Raw genomic sequence first — 20,077 nt, 5'->3', positions numbered from 1 at the left:
ATTCCACAGCCTTTCTCACCAGCTTGTTCCCTGGCTTTATCAATTTGCATCAAGGCTTTATGATCTGCCCTTTCAGTCATATTCACATGTTCTCCAAGGGCTTTTGGCCATGTTGGTTAATAATTTCTGTTAATTTCGTTTTAGTCAGAACAATCCCAACTCCCTTGAATGTCTTCTTGTGCCTTACTCAGACACCTGTTCCTCCTGGTGCAAGGGATTGATGGCAGTAGCTGTGGGCAGGTCCTAAGCTGTCGAACAAGCCAGTTGAAAATAATATTCTCTTTAGCCACTGGAATTATTAATAGCAGCTTTGCTTTTCTTTCTTGGGACATTTAACACTCAGGATTTAATGATTTGGCCAATTGAGAGAATTAAGCTTTTAGGTCATGGTGGCCTTCCAACTCTACTCTCTATCCTGAAAAGGGTGATGCTCTCATTTTCTTTCCAATACATGACAATGCTTAGTATTCTGGTAGAAGCATGAAATACACACAGATGAAAACAGGAGAGGGGCTGGTGGAAGGGACAGAACTCTCTACCCTACAGGTGTGCTGACAGTGGGTACAGCTGTGACACTGAGCAGGGAAAGTCTGCACACAAGGTGATTTTGCTTGTTGTCCAGCACAATTTGAGGATGAAAAGACCCCATAAATGGAGCCATTTGGAAAAACACCCTATGCCAAATCAAATAGTGCTGTCCAGAACTAGGGCTGCTGTACAGTGTGTGCTGTGCAGAATGTACTGGTGGTTCTGACACAGGCACAGGGCCCCTGAGCTGCCCCTTGCCAGGGTCATACCAGGCACATGCTGGCACAGGTGCTGCCCTGCCTGCCACCAGCTGGTTCTCTTGGCTTTGCTCATGATGCCACTCAGACCTAGACCAGAAAATGACAAAATAGAAAAAAATTCTCTATGGACTGTCGCCCTGAAAACTCAGCTTCTGAGCTTTCTGACATGGTTTTCTAAGGACTTTCCCAGGACAGTAACTGTAAACATAGATATGTGTACATTCTTTCTGTTCCACATTTTGTGATGGGCATCTCTCATGGCCAGTGCAGTGAGAAACTGTTATCCTGACCATCCCATCCCTGGCCGTGGTCAAAAGCCTAAAAGTCCTGGGAGAAAAAAATAAACTCTGCTCTTTCTTTCACCACACCTCGACCTGTGTCCGTGCGATCTATTCATCTTCAGCTGTAACACTGGACCACTGTGGCTTTGATGCATTCGTTTTTTTAGTCTCATTTCTGCCTACAGTAAGCTGTATCCAAACCACACCTGACTCCACTTGGCATGGAAGCTGTTTTCTGTCTTTTTCAGCTGAAACTGTCATTCATTTGCTCTGGTTTTGCCCTATAAATGATTTTTACCCAGCTGATCACACCAGCACTGAGCTCCCCCTGCTACTCTCCCTGTGTCTTTATGGCTGCCCCTGATGGCTGCATCTCCTCACTGGCTCCCAGGGGAAAGTGCCACAGCTCTGGAAACTGCAGGGACCTTTCCTGGGAGCAGGGTGCTGGCTGTGCTAGGGGTCTGGCTGGTGTGGCTGTGCCAGCTGGTGACACCTCTCATGGCAGTGGCATTTCTGTCTGGGCTAGGGACTGACCCTTGCCTGCAGTGCTTTGGGTGCCTGGAAGGAGGGGGACATCCAGGTGATGGCTTGTTTAAAGTGGGTGGCAGGTTTCTGCTGTGGTGCAGGTTTCAGCTAAGGCAGTAACATTTTGATATCCTGTAAATCCTATCAAGTAATGTTAAACAACCACACATAATTCTATGCCTGAATTCTTTATTACGGTTGACTATGTATTTTTAACTAGGTAACTATTAAACTTAACAGGTAACATGAGCAGGTGTAGAGTGAGGGTTGGTGTACAGCACCCTTTCTTTCCATCTTGGAGCTCTGGTAGGAAACATGTCTAATCACAGGCTCTGTTATGTATCCAGCTTGTTCTGGATCCTTTCGATGCCAAGGGATACAAAAGGAAAATAATTCAAGTAATAAGGGAACTGCAAGAAATTGTGAAGCAATAAGCGCTGCACTGGGGGAAGGCTTTACAATAAACTGTTCAAGAGGATGTAAAAGCAAAAGAAATATTGCTGTCAGTGGAGCAGAAATAGTTTTATAGTTTTAAAGTCAATCTCTTTAACTGTACAAACTGTTAAATGAAAGGTTGTGCTTAACAAGTTGAAACAAGTCGCAAATTCTTGAAAGAAATGGGTTTGCTGAGACCGTGACACACAAATAGCTGGCAGGGCTGCCTGATGTGTATTTGAAAGGAGGATCCTGTGTCTTCCTGCAATTAATTTCATCGCAAGTGTAATATGTGCACGCCTAACACATCACAAGAGAATGTGCAGATGTAGATTGTTCATAGCACTATCATTAATTCCACCACTATTGAGAATCAGTTCATGGAAATCAGTTGCCAAATCCCAGCTGGATCCTGCAATACAGAGTTTGAACCCTTCTCAAGAGAGTGAAGTGCTGCATTCCTGAAAAGTGGAAATCAAAACTCTTGTGAATTGGATGGCCTCATTTGCTCTACAGCTAATTACACCTGGTTTGTTTCTGCTCCACATTAGCAACACCTTTTGAAAATTTTAAGTGAAAAAAAGAAAAAAAAATACTTCCCTGTACCTGGGACCAGGGCATGTCCCTCACTTGAAGTCAGCACTTGGTGACCTTTGTTCCATGCAGGTTTTGGTGCTGCACTGGCTCTTGTTATGCAAAGGAAATGGTATTTTGAAGGGCTGGAGTTTAGTATGATACCTGATAATACCTGCAGGCACACTGGAGAAGCCAGAGGAGGCACCAAGGGCTCCACAACATCCCACTGCAGCTACTCCTTACACCAGCTGAGCATCCCCACCTCTCAGAGGATAGCCTGAAACAGCATCCCAGAGGGTCAGTGATCCAAGGTGATCAGCTCCGAGGCTGGGTGCCCTTGAAGAGCCAGTGCCTGAGAAGGCACTGAGAAGTGCCTGTAGCAGCTTTCAGATGTTTACAAATAACCTAAGAAATGAAGCATACAGGTGTTGAACAAGTTTGGGCACTCACAGCTGAGCGGTTTAAACTTAGACCGGTGCATCCAAGACTGGATATAGTCGGGGTGTATGGAAGCGGGCTGGAAAGAGAAATGATGCGCTGTGTCTGGGAACTCTTGCTCTTGAGATGCAGACACTGGGTTTGCCAGGGTTTAGTGTCCTCAGCAACACATTCCTGAATCTAAGATCCACTAAGATTTGCAATTGCAATGACAGTTGCAATGATGCCCTGACAGGTGCCTGCTGAGTGCAGGGCAGTGGGGTGGGGGTGTATGGGGGGATGAAGCCAGTTCACGGTGGGGAAGCTGGAACAGCACTTGGACACATCCCACTGCTGATGGGTGCCCCTCTAGGACCTGAGAGCTTGCTGTGGTGCTTGTCTACTGGGCTCTTACCTCCCCCTCTGCTGTCAGCAGCTGGTGCCCGAGCTGGGGGAATGGAGCTCCCTGGGGGACGGGACTCTTCCCCTGCTCTTGTTTACCATCCCCTGACACTGAGAACTGGCCCAGACTCAGAGCAGGAGGGTGTCAGTGCCTCGCGCTGATTATCAAACATTGCCTCTCTTAATCAGCAGATCCTGATTAACAATCAGGGAGACCTGAATAGAAAAAGCCAAAAGCCTCTTTGCTTCCTCTCTTTGCTGAATCCACCTGCCCTCTGTGCCCAGTGTCTCCAGAGCTGGCCAGGACCCTGACCCAGGCTGCACGGTGGGGACTATGTCTGGCCATGTGGAAGGAGGATGCTCTCCCTGAGGAAGTTCTCTGACACCTCTCCTGATTTACCTCTCAGTTTGCCTCAGGCAGGACAAAGCAGAGCAAGTCAATTCTGCGGGCAGCAATCAGGAGCTGCTATTAATAGGACTGATTCTCACTGACCTGGAAATTCAGCTGATCCTGCCCAGGGATGCAGTTCTTATTCCATACTCCCTAAACAAGCCTTGTTTTCTATGGAGACGGTTCAGCGTAGCAGCCTGGGATTCATTGTCAGAAGCCTTTCTCTGAGCAAAGCCAGGGAGAAACATTCCTGCTGGTTTGCAGTGTGTGTGACTGATCCCCCCAGGGACTCTCCTCCACTGGGAAATAAAATTTCAGTGAGCAATGACATTAAGCATCATTACACTCTTATGAATGGAGAGGTCTGCAGGCTTCCATGGAATAGCCATGGAATTTCTGATCAGGAATGAGACCATAAAAGAAGGTTCTAATTTCAAAGGGCTTTAACCTGGCTACCTCAGGCTCACAGTTTCTTCGATGACTAAAATGGAGCTGAAGGAAGGCTCTTGTCAGTAAGACTGATGCTAAAATGCTTCCAAGCTTGAGAAGTATTTTATAGGTTTAGAGGGAAAAAACACAAGTAGAACTGGGAGATGAACAGTAATTCCTTTGGTGGGTTTAAACTTGTGCTGGGGTTCCTTCTGCCTGAAACTCTGAATTACCAGTTTAGGTTTAAATCTGGCAGTTGATTTTTAAAAAATAATCATAATTGTTCAGAGCATGCACAGTGCAGGCTCCATTCAGCTCCCTTTTCTACAAACCATTCATGGGGGAACCCTGAAGGTTTGCATTTTGTAGCTGAATACCCTGCACAGAGCAGTTGTGAGCTACCTCAGGCAATCCCAGCACTCTTGGACTGGGCACAAGGCCAATTACTGGTCAGGCCCTGCAGGCTGGAAATGGGAAGGATTCATGGAACATTTGCCCCAGGGTCCAGAAGCCATTGTTCTTGTGCAGACCCATTTATTTATGAATTAAAGTTCCCAGGAAGTGACCCAGTACTCACTTTAAGGTATGAAAAACATATCTTCTTCTCAGTGCTGTGTGAAATTTCAACCTCTCTTTTTCCCATTCACCTTGAGTAAAGCTGCTATCAGCCACTGTCTGCCAGTGCTACTCTAGCATGCCTCAAAGATAATGGAAGTTTCTTCCCATGTGCATAAAATCCCAGTGTCACCAACACTGTGGGTCATGTGCTGGGAAGGGGAGGGAAGCGGAGCTTGTGGCTGGAAAGTACAGCAAGCTCTGGCCAAGGGCAGGGGTGGGCAGCTCCTGCAGAGCTGGAGAAGTCATGGGTGGGGAGGCTTCACTGGGTCCCTGCTACCCAGCACAGCCTTTGGATGCATCTGAAGAGTTGCCAGAGCTGGCTTCACTTTCTGGCTGCAAGAATCCAGTGTACTTGGCTCGGCCACAGAAGAGCAAAATGTTATAAAAGGGTTAAAGACTTCTTTCAAAATAGTATTTCTTTTTCAATAACCAGAAAGCAAAGGGAGGAAACTGGAAGAACAGTGGGAGGAATGAGATGATCCCCTCAAAAAAGTGGGGTGGTGCTTCAGGGTCTTCAAGGGTGTGGGAGATGAGCTCAGCTTTTCCTTCCCAATCACCTCTGGATACATTCGGGGGAGTGAAGTGTCACCAAACTAAGTGTGCTTTAGGTGGTGGTAGCCCTTGTGCAAGAAAAGATATTCCCTTGGCAAACTGCCTTGTTAGATCTTTCACAGAGAGGAACAAGGAGAATCTGAGCCACATGGCTCCTGGGGAACGGACATGTTTCCTTGGCACACCCCCCACTGCCTCTGTGCAAGCTGTCCTCAGCACAAGGAGCTGCATCCTGTCCCACTGGGATGCACAAAGCCTTCCCTGCAGCAGGAGCCCATCCTTCCTGCCAGCTCCGTGGCTGCCATCTCCCTGTCCTGGCCCCTGGGCAATGCCCATGAGCAGCATCCTCTGGGCCACGTGGGGCTCCTCTGCCCCATGCTCCAGCCCCAGCCCTTCTTCCCTTCCAGCTGAGGCTGGGCACTCCTCACCAGCCTCAGCCCTCCACAGTGCACCATGTACTGCTGGCCCTGGGAAGGGACAGAAAGGATGACAGGGCCTTTCCCTACCCCTGTCCTGCTGTCCCTTCCCTGCAAATCTTGGCTTTTCCTCTGTGAGACAGAGAAATTCCTCTTCTGCTCTGCCCCTCCCTCTGCACGCCCTCTCTGATCCTTCGCTTTGTTCTTGCTCCTTGTCTGCCCCTTTGCTCCTCACACTTGTTTAGGTTTTGCATTACAAAGCAGGATTGAATCCCCCTTCTTTTAGGAAAAAAACTCCTACCTGATCTCATTCAGTTTCCCAGCTATAGTTCATCCTGCTTTCATGTGGAAAATTATTTAACATGCTGTACAGGCTGCCTTTGATCCATTTTGTTTCTAGACAGTTACCAAACACTTGTGACCTGAGCACTGATCTTTTCCCAGCTGGCTCAGTTCCCCAAAAGGACAACGTGAGGGACAGAAACTCCCCCGTGCCCCAGCAGTCAGCTGGGCAGCATGCAGGGATGGACTGGCTGTTCACTCCCACTGGCCCATCCCCCCAGGATATTCTTTAATTAGGAATAACTTGCACCTGTTGCTCCCTGTTCCAACACTGCTGATGCTCCTGTTTCCAATGTTAGCTGGATGTGTTATTCTGACACGAACCTGATGAAGCCAGGAGTTTACCTGGGAAAATCAGGCTCATCTGCTCTCCTAGTCAGAGAAAAAGCAATTCTGTCTTGGAAGGAGACAAAGAATTGGCTGGGGCCTCCCATCCTTTCCTTATTAAACCATTTCCTGAGCATCAGAGGTGCTGAACAGGACCAGTGGATGTGCCAACACACACCAGTTCCCTCCCTCTGCTTCCAACATCCCTGTCTGCTCCTTATATACCTATGAGAGCTCCTGGCACTGGGCAAAAAGGCATCACTGTGTAACACCTCCTAGTGCCTTAGGCAGGACCTGAGGATATCAGAGCTTCCTGCTTTTGGGATAGAGCGCACAGAAAGCCCAGCAGTGGCCACAAAAGCCTTTGTGTGGCCACAGCCATGGCTGGCACTGGCAGCTCCTTCAAAAGCTACCGCCCATCAAAGCCTGGTGAGTCACTCCAGCTTCAGAGAACAAGAAGTTCCTTGAGTGTACATCTGACATGTTCAGTAGGATAGAGAGCTGATAATAATTTTTTTCTGCCAGATACACAAATTATTTCCTAAGCTCTGTATTACCACTGTTTGTGGACAGAGTCACTTTCCTTTCAGACCAGCTGCTGTGAGTAATTTCATTGCTAATCCATATGGCGTGGCTCTTATGTAATTTTATTTGAAAATGTGATTCCTTTAGTTGTGATAGTGCTTTACCCTCTGTGTTGTTGCTCCTCCATGTGTTGGGCTCTCGGTATGGGAGGATGCACGCCCAGAGAAGACCCCTGTGAGAGCAGGGAGGGTGTAGCAGCCCCTCAGAGCCAAGCTGGGACAATGATCATCCCCAAGGCCTGCAGGAGCAGTATGAGAGAAGGAACAACTCCACTCTGGTACTTGGTGAGAAATGAGGCTCTGACTTGGGGGTGATGTGTCTTAAAGGGCGAGAAAGCCCCAGAGGGCTGCTCTGAGGATCTCCATCCCTCCAGCCTTCAGAGCAAAGCCAAACCCCAGCCCATGGGGAGCAGGTGGGCAAGTCAAACACATGTCACTTGTTCATGAAAAATCATAGGCAGCATCTCGTGTCAGCCACAAGCACTGGAGAGTCCAACACCTGGGGTGCTGTTATCTTTAGTGGCAATAAAACCAAACTTACTCACTGAGGCAGGGCTGGGAACTTGCATCTGACACCTGCTTAGGAGAGCTTGAAGTCTGCTCACTGCCTTTGGGATCTGCAGAGTTTGCTGGGTCTTGTGGAGCACTTTGATTTGGGAGCTACAACTGAGGTGACCAAAGGACAAAGTCTTATCACTGCTTTGGGCACACTCTAGGGTTTCACTGTGTTCCCTGGCAAATTAGAGCAGAAATGAATTTCCAGACTATGGGTGTACAAAGTGTTTGGCACCCAGGGCTGTCCTCCCAGAGAGGAGACTAACAGCTGAAAATGGAGAGAACACTTGAAGAACTTAACCAGCTATTACAAAGGCGTTAACTCACTGCTGCAAATACATAGCTGTTTGTTCATTAAAGCAGGAATTTAATACAATAGAAATGCAATTATAGTATTTGCCATCCTGCACACTAAAAGCCAAACAATTTTCAGGAGTGATACAAACATTTCTGTCCCCTCTTCAAAAGGGCCCTCAGATCTCAGAGATACAGAAAACTTTTACAAGGTACAGTGTGCTCCAGGCATTACCAGAATTTTCCCCATTTATACTGTTGAGCCCAGAAGCAAGAACAGCACCCGAGCTGTGAGAGCACTTCTCTGCAGCCTGTACCCCCCCAGCCTCAGAGCCTTCATCCATTCGCAGCAGGCACTTTTTCTGTCTGAAAAGCTCAGTCCCAAAACCTGGTCTTCAAGCAAGTGTTGGAGCTCTTTCAACTCCCTCAGGAAACATATCTTTTTCACTTTTACCATGTTTTTAGAAACAAATTCATGACAACATTTCATCAGAATTTACTCGCAGTTTCACTGCACTTGTACTTCTGAAATCAATGAATGGTTTCATAAAAAATTTAGACCAGATATTGCTGGGAGGTGAGGGAATTTTTTTTTTTTTTTTAAATGCTTCTTTGTAGAACATTGTTGACTAAATCTTTGCAGCCACTGCTGAGCTACAAGATTTTGTGGAGGTGGAGACACGATCTGGTGTTCATGCACCATTGGCACTATTTATTTATTACCTCACTTGAGAGTCAGAAAGATGACTTTGATGTGGTTTATTAACAGTGCAGAGACCAGACACTGCTCACGTTGTCACTGCAGGGTGATGATCTGGTCTTGTATCCCTGGTAAGGCCCTCTGAGGGAAGGGAAGAGCATGAAGGCTCAGACAGGGTCAATGGTATTTGCTACAGATGTTCCTGTCTGACATCTAAAAACCCCTTTTGCATCAGCTGGCTGAAACATTGCATATTTTCCAATCTGGCTTAAAGGCAAAAGGGAGGAAAAGAAGTTTCCTGAACATTACTACTCCTGTTTGCACAGTGAAATACCGTGAAATACTAAGACACCTCTCCTTTGACCCCTAACCCTATACCTAGGAAGTATAAAAACGAGTGCTCACAGGCTGACCATTATTAAATATTATGGACGAAGAGGAAGGGACAGTGAAATATGAATAAATCAAATTATCAGGATTTACCACCAACTTTATTTTTTTTTCCCTTTTTATTTTTTTTTTTTAAGTGAATTTTGGTATAAAAGAAACTATTACCAGGAGATTGCATGGCAAACTGAAGAAAAAATGGAATTATAGCTTGGACCGTTATGGCATTTAACAGCAGTTACTAATGAAAAAGTGAAAATAGTTGCATGCTAAAGGTTGCACTTGACTGAGATGAAGTGGATGTAGATAGAGCATCTCCAGTACATCAGTCAATACTGAACACGTGCTAACAGGAAATCAATTTATTCCCACCAACATTTCCTCTTCCTATTGTGAAAGAGTTTTAATTAACTTATTGTGAATGGTCAGTAGCTGCTTACTCTGTAAGAGCTTTACAGATTTAATGAAGCACCATTCTTTCTGAATTAATGCTGGAAAATTGATAATGACCAATTTTAAGCTGAATTAAAAGCCATTTTAATGGCTTTTAATCACATTGCCATATGTGATCAGTTAATGGAAAACCTTCCTCATCCCAATTATTAATTACTGTCCTGTTATTTTTCCCCATTAAGCAGCAGTCTTCTGACTTAGGCAGTGTGTCCAGGAGCAAACATGCTACTGTCACTTGTCAATAAAGCCATTTGGTCACAGGAAAATTCCTTTGGTTCAGGTCACAGCCATCTATCACTTGTTTGATGCTTTCTACAGACATTATTGTGTCTGACACCAGTAAGAGCCATGTGCAGGAGTGGAGCTGAGGGAGGAGGGCTGAGCTCCCCCCAGCCACACTGTTCACTTTTGCATTCATTTTCTCAGATAACCCCAAACATCACTGAGTTTTGGAGGGTCAAACAGAAGGGATTCTGATCCATAAGCAGAAGGTGAGCCCAAAGTAAGAAGAGCCTGATGTTAGCTGCACTGCAGCCACCAAAAAAGTAACAGTGGAAGAGATCTGAGGAGGAGACAGAGCAGCTGAACTTGTTTGCTTACCTGGACAGGTATGGGATGGTGATGAGGGCTGAGTGCTCCATTGGGTGATGGAGCTTCTGCAGTGCCTGCACCTGCCTGGCTCACTCCCCTGGGCTGTGTGGCAGCAACATCACAAGGACAGTGAACAGAGGACTTGGGCTCCCTTCAGAAGAGCTGTTTTTATCTTTTTCTGTATTACCTGTGTTCGTGACTTCCTCCTACACCGCCTGCAGGAGTGGCCTGGTTCCTACCTGAGCCAGAGTTTCATACTGGTATAATCAGGTGATTTTTTAAGCTCAAGGTCAGAGGTTTCTGGAAGATGGTGATGAAGGTGGGAGTAAACACAGCTGTCCCAGTTCAGGAGGAGCAAGGCCCTGGAGCCCCTTGGTACCTTTTTAACGACACTGCTTTTTTTTATTTACTTATTGTACTTAGTTCTGTGTTGATAAAGTCCTTCAGCTTTATGTCCCATAGGTTATCACTGTGTGGGAGGGCTGTGCTGGGAGACCAACACTGTGCTACAACCAGGACAGAGACATACAGCTTTAATGTGGACTCATTAGCACCTCTGTACACTTGAGGAAGCAACATTAAACAAAATAGTAAATAATCCAGCTCCCTGCACTCATGGGCATCTGCTAGCTCCCAGTCTGGCTTCCCAAAGAAAAGCATGTGCTTATTCCTCACTGTTGCCAGCTATGAGTCAGAAACATGACCCAGGTTCCTTGTGCAAGAAGAGACAGGAAAAGCTGCAGCAACACAGGACAAAATGCATCAACATTTCCAAGAGAGAGTTTAGCAATGGCAGGAATCACAAATGGGGAAGGAATGGGCAGGAATCACAAATGAATCCTTTCATGAGGATTCGACTCCGTGGCTTTCAGCAGTGACTTCTTTCTGAAGACGATCTGTGTACATGCTGCAGTTAAAAACTTCACACAATTGACAGGACATAAATTCAGCAGTTAAACATCACATTATAGAGACTGCTCAGGGAGATAAAAGGAGGCATTAAAAACAGCAAACCTTGTGCAAAGGTTAATTAAAACATTAATAATGCAAGGTTTCAATCATTCATGCATAAATAAAAAGATATTTAATGGTAGATACACACTGAGCCTTACTGCAGTGGACATGACATTGGGATAGAGAGAGAACATGAGAGCTTCAACTCAACACAGAAAATTACTGTAGAGCACAGAAAATGCTGGGCAAGAGGATGGGGTGAGAGTGGTGATCACAGGGGGAGGTGGCTGTGGGGTACCTGCTCTGATCAGCCACAGCTCCACAGGTCTCAAGGACAGTCCTTGTGTCCCCATCCCTCCAGCAACCCCAGGCTCAGGAGCCAGGAGAGTGTTGGCTCATATCTGAGTGTGGCACTCCCATGAGAGGGGCATGGGATGGGCAGGACCACCACGTTCAACCTCAAATGAAAAGTTTCTGTACAGTAACAACTGAAAAATCCCATCATATTTTTACACTCTTATTTTCTACAGATTATAGAATTTTGGAATCCTAGAACAGTCCAGGCAGGAAGGGACCTTGAAAGGTGTTCTACCCCGTGCTCTCTGGGAAAGGAAGCCCACAGGGATTTTTCTCACACCACTGACCACCTGCATGTGGAACCCTTCAGCGATGCAGGACTGTCCCTGGGAAGGTTGTTCCAGTGACTGTTCTCATTGTTAAAAGTTTCATACTGAGATGAAACCTCTTCTGGCACAGCTTGTACCCATCACCCATTGCCTTCCCCATGGTGTTCCTCCTGCAGAGAGACCCTCCATCCTCTTCAGATCTCCCCTGTATGTCCTGGGGTGCTGTGACGGGGTCCCCCTGAGTCTTCTGCAGGAGAAAGGACTAAACTTCCTCAGTCTTTCCTCACAGGGCAGGTTCTCCAGCCCTTGGGTCACCTATGTCACCCTCCTTTGGGTCGTTTCCAGTCTGTCTGCTTCATTTTTGGATTGTGGGGACAAGAACTGTGCCTGGCTGGCAAGGCTGGGGGTCAGGCAGGTGACACTACTCTCCAGCCCGGAACGCACAATGGCCTTCACACAATGTTGCCAGAACTGTCATCCCCTCATCTGCTCTTGATGTGACCTCCTCAGAGGCTCAGAGCATCACTTAGAGCCTGCTGGCTCTGGATCTGCACCCGCACTTCTGACACATCTTCCCCTCTCTGTGCCCCCACCACCGTGTCTGTGCAAACACTGTTTCTGTGTGGCCATAATTACACTCTCAGTTTCTCTCTTTAAGCTATCTTTGACAAGTCATTTAGAGTTTGCCTGCTTTCATCAGCTTTTACAGCGAAGGAAAGTTGGCAGGCAATTCTCAACTACCTGACTTGTCTCTTGTCTGATGATTGATTTCCAGTGGGAGACAGTTTTGATATTTGAAAAGATCCAACCTATTATTATTGAACATTTGAGTTGTGTAATGGAAGTATCTGTCTGACAAACCCAGAAGGATATTTGAGTGGAAGGCTCAAAGGCTTAAGGAAATTCTAGATCATGTATAAAATATTGCCCAGTGCATTGTCTCTAATGTCAGACAGAGAATGGAGAGAGGCCACAATGTCAGGAGAATGCAGCCAGGTTGAGAGAAAGAAAAAAGGTGCAAATGGAATATTTCAAAAAACTGAGGAGAAATATTAGCTCCTGTGAAAAATGAAAGATATGGCAGACAATGGGATGAAAAGGACTGATTTTGACCTACATACCCAGGCAGAATCCCTGCTGACAGAGAGGAAAAATGATGCCTTTGATCTGCAGGTGATATCAAGACTCTGGGCAGAGAGATTCGATGAATACTGTTGAAAATGAAAAAAATTTCCCCAGCCCCACTGGAGCCTGGGCTGTCACTGCAGACAGGTCAGCAGCCCACTTGGTGTGCAGCCCGGGCTCCAAGCCTGGCTTGGGGACAGGAAAACAAAAACATCCCCCTTGGGAATGGACAAAGTTACCCCCTGGGGACAGACAAACCTTCCTCTTGGGGATGAGACCTTGACCCTCAGCTCAGGGCTGGAGCTGTGCTGGCAGCAGGCAGTGACCCAGCTGACAGGGATGCTGCAGGCTGGTGGCCAGAGCCTGCCCCAGGAGCGCTGCCAAGGGGCTGCTCCTGGGTCCTGCACAAACAGGTGTGTTTTTCCTGGAAAACAAACAGCAGTTGCTGTATCAGCTGTAGAAGTATCTCTTGGTGCCCCAGAGCCTGAGCCAAGTACCAGGCTCTGGTGTGAGACTCACTGTACAGAACATGGACTCTTAAGGGTAGAGCACACGCTCAGTCATGAGCTGCTGCAGGAAACCAGCTGCAAGTTTTGGAGAAATCCCTTCATTTTGGAGCAGATGGGAAAAGACATTTATATTCTCCCTTGGTGCCAAGGAAAAGACCCCGTCATCCCTCACCTCATTTCCAGGCACAGTCTCACCCAGGTCATTGCCACTGCTCCCCTGTCTCTGAGACCAACCTCACCTGGCTCACTGCATCTCTCATTTGTCCCCAGGCACAGCCTCACCTGGGTCACTGCTATTGCTTGCCTGCCCCCAGGCACAGCCTCATGTTTCCTCCTGCCCTTTAGTCTGGGAGCTCAGACCAGCCACAGTCCAGGCAAGGAGCAGCTCAAATATACACCTGTGTTCCAGGCACCAGCAGGTTTTGAGAGCAAGGGAAGGAGGTGGTGCTTTCCCACAGTGATGAATCCACGTCCAGAGAGCTGTAGTGCCATGTTCAAAAGCAGGGAGAGATGCTGCCTCATTAACATATTATTCTCTTTTTACTAATCAAGTCAGCATGAATAATTTTGCTTATGATTGTATTTGATTGTATTAGGGAATTATAGACTTGAAAAGCCCTTTTTTTTCCCGAGTCTGCAGAAGGCAGCAGCACCGTTCCTGCACTATTTTTAGCAGATGTTGCAGAGCTTGCTCTGTGCCTGTCCTGTTTCACTGCCAGGATTGTACACCTGGAATTCCAAGGGAAAAAAAGAAAACTGAAGAGTGTTAAAGGGAAGATGTACATCCATCTACATGTTGCCTGAGGAGGTAAAAGGAAGCTCCTGCCTCCATTCTGGACTGACTGTAGTGTTTCTAGATGAACCTACTGGTGCCACGATAGCTTTAAAGCTCGTATACAAAATTGCATTTTAAAAATCACACTTAACTTGCCTGCACTTACCATACCCCAGAATGAAGGGGAGATGTTTTCTGCTCCAGTGACAAAGAGCAATTTACCTGTCGTGCCTGAGGTTATAATTACAGGTGGAAGCTGGGTGAAAGTGGGAAGTGAATTTCCCTGTAATATTAAACCCCAGTGGTGGTCCTTTCAGGTCACAGAGGTTCTGAGACCATCCCTCAGTGCTGGGCACAGTTCCAGCCCTCAGTAAGCTTTATGGTTCGCTATCTTTTCCCACATGGTTTTCCAGATGGGAGCTGCCAGAGTAGTGAGAGCCCTACAAGCTGCTGGAGCAGCCACATCAACCCCAAGCCCTTGGATGTGGGGCTGTGGACCCTCGTTGTGGGCTCAGCATCTCCACTGAGACTCCCTGGAGATCTGTGGGCCGAGGAGCAAGTGTATGCAGGGAGCAGGTAGGGGCATGGGACAAGCAGTGGGAGTGAGGAGTGCCCCAGGACCTGGCAGTGCTCTGTTCCATGCTAATGACCAAGGACTGGCCAAATCACACTTTGATTTGGGAAAAAAAGAGTTCTGGTTATTCAGTATTGTGATAAATCCTTTGGATGTTATATAAACCCAGCATCTGTATGGAAAGCTCTGACTTCAGCATTGCTTTGCTGCCCATCTTACAGCCATAGAGAGTGACTTGGATCTCGTGGTGACCTGACCCACCTGGGCCAGGGTCCCCATCCAGCTCAGAGCCTCTGTCCCTCCAGCACAGGGCACTGGGGCTGGCAGCCTGCGAGTGGGGGATGCCATAGCCATGGGCTTCTGATGTGCTAGGGGGCACTGGGAGGAAGTGGGGGCCAATTTTCCTCTTGTAAGGCTCACCCTGGACTGACTTCTGCAGTGTTCTGTGTCTGTGCCTTACAGAAAAATGCTACAAATAGATCACCAAAACCATTTGGGGATAGGCAAAGAAATCATTATCTGACAAGAGTTGAAGGGCTCCACCTGATTACCTTGCCTGAAATACTGCAAAATGTTGACTGTGGTATATATTTTCAGGGAAAGATTGTCTGGTTCTAAAAACTTTTTAATCTGCTTGAAGAAACAAAAGAGCTGACTGGGAGCTAAAGAAGTAAATGGATCAGTAGCAAGGCAGGAGCTCTGGGAGTGCTGGAGATTAAAGTTGTGCCACAGAACCAAGTGACAGGTACCTGCTCCAGCTCTGGCAGTGAACTGTGACCATGAAGAACTTTTCTAGGAGACAGACAAGGGAGAGCCCTGCTGTTGTGGGGATGCTGCAAATGGAAGAGATCCTTCCTGCAGTGCTGTGCTCCACCCTGCGGTGCCAAGGGACAGACAGAACCTCACCTCAGGCATTGTTGTGGCTTACGAAATGCAGGAGCAGTCATGAACATCATGAACTCTTGGCTTCCTGGGAAACTCCAGCCCCTGTTTGCCCTCCACGGGGGTACTTGTGACACTGCAAACACTGCAGACATGTTACAGAAGGGGCAGGAGCTGCTCAGTTTTGTGGGTGAAAAAGAAACTGTGAACAAGTGAGACGTTACCTGGCACTTCAGCTGAGTGCACATGACTCTGCACACACAGATAGAAAAAACACATTTTTCTCCAGTGGATCCTAAGGAAGATATTATAATAAAATTTTGTGCATAGCCTGTTGTTCTGCATGTTGACACCAACAATTCTAAGGCACACAGGGAAAGCAAAAGGAGGTAAGATGAAAAATGATTCTGTAACAGGTGCTGAAGGTATTCTGGGGAAAGGTTTTTTTCCTTTGTTTGCTAAGCTTTCAAAAATAACACTAAACATTTATACAAAAAAGGAGCTTTTTATTTTCCCCTGGAGGCTAAAAGCCTGCTGTCCCCCATTAGTGAGTTATCATGTGGGCACTGCTAGCACAGGTAGAGGAATCACTTCTAGTCCAAGTGTCAGCACCAAGCAAGGTAAAAATATTATGAAGTAAATAATGGATTTATTAATAAGCCATTACCAATAATTTCATCACTCCACTCCGGTTCCTGGTGGGCAGTGCTGCAGGTTCACAGGGCTAGCCAGGGAGAGCCTGGGTGCCCTCCTGATCCACCCTCTGTGTGTGCCCAAAAGACACATTGGCTGGCACTGCCCAGCAGGATCAGTTGCTGATTTCCTGTGTGTTGGGCCCAGAATTTGGCAGACACACCCTGGTCCAACTAAATACATGTGGCAGCAGTGGTGGCAGTGTTGGCATGACAACAGCCCCTTGAATGGAGGAGGGAACTGAAGAGCCATGGGGGTGAGGGTTGGGATCCTTTGCAATAAAGGTGGCAGAGACAAGATCAGGACGTAAAAGCATCCATTGTGTAGTGATGCTGTCCTTGTCCAGTCCATGTTCAGCTGGAACATTGTCTCTTACACCAGTGACAGACCAGTAAATCAGTAATTACATTCTTCTGGTCCATCAAGGAGCTAGCAGGACAAACTACCATTGAAATCATACAATATATTAAAATTGTGTGCAAGCCTGCATTAACTGCTGCTGGAAAAAACACCCCAAATGATGTCCATGCAGTGTCCTGCAATGTGAAATATGTGTCAGATTAAGGCTTCCCTCAAAGAGCCCGAGGGCTGGGACCCACAGTTGTATCTGAAGGCACCACAGCCAAAGGAAAAACCTCTGAGTGTTTGCCAGCCTTTTTGCAAGGCTCCAGCTGATGGCTTTGTGCTGAATGAATAAATAAGTTTTTCTCTGCTCTCCTACAGAAGGCAGATAAGAAGCCAAAAGACAAACAAGAAACTCAGCAGAAGAGCAAGCATATTTGCTTTAAGGAGGGGAAGCCACAGCTAAGTTTCTAGACCATGAATCTACAGGCTGCCTCAAATTAAAATAATTTAATGGTTTATACATTTCATCTGTAGAGACGTGGGCACTGAAATGTGCATCTGCAGGCGAGGTAGGGAGGTCTGGCAGACACTCATGTCAGCCCTTGGCATGGTACAGATGTCGTGTGTGTATCAGGGACAGCTGGGAGAGGGATGGCTGCTCCAGGCAGTGCCCTGGATCTGCAGCCTGCAGTTCTGCCCCGCTGGCACAGCCACCCTGCTGGGCAGAGCCAGGTGAGCCATGGTGTGGGAGCCAAGGCTGCCCAGCTTCAGGAGGGGGCTCTGCAGGGGCCAGCATGGCACCAGCTGCCACAGCAACAGCTCACACTCCTCCTCACTCCCAGCTCTGCCTCCAACCAAGGACTCTGTGGCTTCATCACCATGAAGGTTCTGCATTCACGTTCTTCAAATTAGTTTTTGCTCATTTGGCCAAGCCCTAATTCATCTTGTTAAATATTTTTTCCTCCTGCCAAAAGCAGGGATGCTATTTCTGCTTCTCACATCCACTTCAGCCTAACAGTGTCTGTAAAAAATGAATTTGCATAATGAGCAGGATTTATGAAAACCAGTTGCTCTCTGTGTAGGTGACCTCATGACTTCAAACATGCCAATGTGCAGGGAAGCAGGGCAGTGCTGCAGTAGCAGCAGTTTTGGGAAGCTGCTCATTGGGTGTGTGAGCACCTTGCCATGTGTGCCTTCCTGGCATCTGGCAGCACTTAGAAGCCTAAAATGTTCTCACAGAAATGTGCTGGGCTCTCTCAAAAGTGGCAGTGGTTGACCATGTCCAGTCACGGCAGTACCAGCGGCGCCACCTGCTCACACTGGGGACCCTTCTGGCAGCACCCAGCAAACCTGCAGGGACAGAATCAAACCCAGGAACAAGCTGTTCTCTCCTTATCATTTGATAATGGTCACTGTGCAACTGTGTTCCAGAGCAAGATTTCATTTTGGGGATGAGTGCAATGTAGGGCAATAATGAATACCAACATTCTCCAAACACTGAGACCTTGTTGCTGTCTACAGCTGCCTGACAGGAGGCTGCAGCCAGGGGAGGGTCTGGCTCTGCTCCGGGGAGCAAGACAAGAGGAATGGCCTCAGTGCTGCCACTTCTCCCCGTGACACTGGTATGGATGGAGCAAACACAAAGGGACAGGTCTGGGCAGCACAGGCATCACAGGAACAGCAATGGGAATGTGAGAAACACCATTAGGGACAACTCTAGGAAGGAGAACAGCTGGCTCTGATTTCTCCATTTCATAATGTGAGAGTTTGAGTGTGACCACAAAAGTTGGAAGCCAGAAATAACTGAATGTAGTGATAAATGAAAGACACTGATAGAAAGTTTGCTGGCATTTCCCTGTGAGGAAAATGCCCCATATGCTTTGGATAATGATGTAATCCAACATGCTTACAGTTGTATTGATATTTTTAAAGAATTAGGATAAAATTTGGATTAATGACAAGAAAGGTAAAAAAAAAAATCTTATAAAAAAGTTCAGTAATTCTAACTCATTTTGGTGCAAAATAGGAGGAAGAAATTGCTTTTCACATCCTTTTCCTACAGATCTAGTTTACTAAATTTCCGTAATGAATCCACCTCATCTTCGTTCTTAAATAATTCCAGGGGTGGTGTGGAGAACTGCAAACCTGATCTGATAGAAAACCTCCTGAGATGATAAAACCTGGGCTGAAAACTTAAGTCATTGTACAAATACAAGGTTTCTCTGAGCTTTGCTGAACATGTGGAGCTTGCAACAAATGACAGCCTTGACCCCACAGGTTCCACAGAACAGCTTAGTCATCACACCAGTGGGAATCTCAAATATTTTGTAAAATACGGGGCTTTTCCAAACATCACTGTTAATTTCCCACTTAATTTTATAACATCAAATCTGCCCTCATTTTTACCTCCTCAGTCTTCCATTTGCTCATGAGATCATGGAGTCCCTGCTGATAGCAAGCTGTGATAAATTAAGTTTATCACTTAAGAAAAAATTTATTTGAGTTATAACCATTAACTCCAGCTGAAATAATTCTATGGATTCACCCAAATGCAAAGAAATTCAGTCAGGACATCAGAGCTCTATAACTATGAGTTTTATAGGTATAAATATTTAGAGGCATCAGCTAATCAGAGAATTAAAACAGTCAGAAGCTCTGATGGCTCTGTGGCATCACCCAGCATTCCCCATCTGAGCATGTGAGTGGTGGGAAGGTGGGATCTCCACCTTGGAATAAAATACCCCTGAGGTGCTGTGCAAAGAACATGTGAGCAATTTTTCCTGGACTTGTCAGGCTTGTACTGCCTGAAGAGAATTGCTCTGGGAAGTCCAAGGCCTTAGGGGAGGACTGGATTTCCAGACTGGGACAGTGGGAGTCCTTTCCCTTCAGTGCAGGTTGTTGCAGGATGCCCTGATGGTGTTACAGAAATATCCTGGGTCTGTTGGGGGCAAATTGCCACATACAAGGTCATGGCCAGGCTGGACAAAGCTCAGAGCAACCTGGTCTAGTGAAAGGTGTCCCTGCCCATGGCAGGGGTGGGAGAAGATGAGTTCCAAGGTCCTTTCCAACACAAACCACTCCTGATTCTGTGATCTATGACTTCGTGTTCCTCTTGGTGATGGGCCCTGGTGCCAACACTCACTGTGACACCCGTGGGGTGTCAGGTCCTGCCAGGGCTCAGAGTGGGGCTGGTAAATACTTTTACCTGGAGCAAACCACTGGCCCTTGGGCCAGAGACTTCCTGCAAAGCTGAAGTGAGAAAATAAAATCCTTGAGGCAGGAAAACCTGGAGGCATCGACCTGAGCTCTGTGTGGCTGCCAGAGGTTTGGGATGACACATCAAAATCCTGGCTTTTTATTTTAAGCAAAGCCATTTCAGCCGCTAATCACTAGAAACTGGGAGAATATTGTAGGATTGCAGGCTTTGATCTCTTTCCCAGTTCAGTGCTGTCAGCCAGTGTGCAAGTCTGTCATCTTTGCTTTTAGGTCTGTCTCATTCCTGCATAACGTATTTTACATTATTTTTGGCAC

The sequence above is a fragment of the Cyanistes caeruleus genome, chromosome 6 (genome assembly GCF_971803275.1).
Source record: "Cyanistes caeruleus chromosome 6, bCyaCae1.hap1.1, whole genome shotgun sequence".
Taxonomy (NCBI): Eukaryota; Metazoa; Chordata; class Aves; order Passeriformes; family Paridae; genus Cyanistes; species Cyanistes caeruleus.
The sequence above is the reverse complement of the archived record's forward strand: the minus strand, read 5'-3'. Positions refer to the sequence as shown.